Raw genomic sequence first — 1118 nt, 5'->3', positions numbered from 1 at the left:
CGCAGATTGGGATTGGACTTTCATGCCTCCAGTCTCGCCTTCCGGAGGGACTGCCCGGCAAATAGCCCCGCGGTGGTGCGGCGCGCGCGCGTGCAACCGCCCCTCCCTTTCCTACCCCCGATCGGCAGCGGCTCGGCCTCCCTCCCTCTCGAGTACCCACGCGCCGGGCGCACCCCGCCGCCCGGGACGCAAGAGCGCATGGGGCGGCTGGGCTGCTCCCGGGGCCCGGGTGCAGGGGGGGGGGGGGGGCGGGGACTTTCACGCTCCGGCCGCCGGCCCCGGTGCGGATGTCAGCCACGCTTTTGCCCGACAAGAAAAGGGGTCTCTGGGAATCTCATCATTTTCACGCAGGACCGACCCAACGGCAAAGTATGGAAGGGGGCGCCGCCGGGAGCGCGCATGCGCGCTCTCTTGAGGACACGCGCCCAGGTTGGACCGGCAGGCACTCAGCCCCGGCCCCGAGGCCTGGGGGCCTGCCTTGGGCGGCCCCCCCCCCCGCCCCCCCCCAAAAAAAAGGGGCCCTCCGCATTCTCCGTTCGGCCGCCAGGAGTTGCCTCGCCCTTCGGGGGGGGGGGGGGGGGGGGAGAGGCCGCTCACGCCTGCGCTCGCAGCAGGTCAGGCGCCCGGGCGTTTTGGACCTCTCTGGGGCGGTGACTCTCCCTCCTGGGCCGCACCTCCAGGGCGGCGGGCAGACCGGGAGATGGAGGCGGGGGGAGAGGAGTTCGTCCGCTTCTGAGGACCTCCAACGCCCGGTGTGATCGGTCTTTCGTGTCGTGTAGTCGGGTCTTGTCCGGGAAGGCGTACCAATGTCCTGTCCCTCCGGCCGTCGTGTCCTGTCCGGCGCATGTGCCCTCCGGCGCGTCTAGGCGGGCGTGCCAGGCAGTTCGTGTGGCGTGCTCCGGGGGGGGGGGAGGGGCGTTGAGCGGCGACTGTCCTGGGTGCCAGAGCGGCGGGCGGAAAAATTGGGGCTCCCTTCGCCGGCCCGGGCGTTTCACTCGGACGCCTCCGGGTGCGTCGAATGGGCGAGTGCGTGCGGCGTGACGCCCCTTGCACCGTGGCTCGAGGGTGCCTTCGTGGGTGTGCTCGGTCGGCGGTTTGGAGGTCCCGCCCCCCCCCCC

This window comes from Fonticula alba, assembly GCF_000388065.1.
Source record: "Fonticula alba strain ATCC 38817 unplaced genomic scaffold supercont2.1, whole genome shotgun sequence".
In the NCBI taxonomy this organism is placed as follows: Eukaryota; order Rotosphaerida; family Fonticulaceae; genus Fonticula; species Fonticula alba.
The sequence above is the reverse complement of the archived record's forward strand: the minus strand, read 5'-3'. Positions refer to the sequence as shown.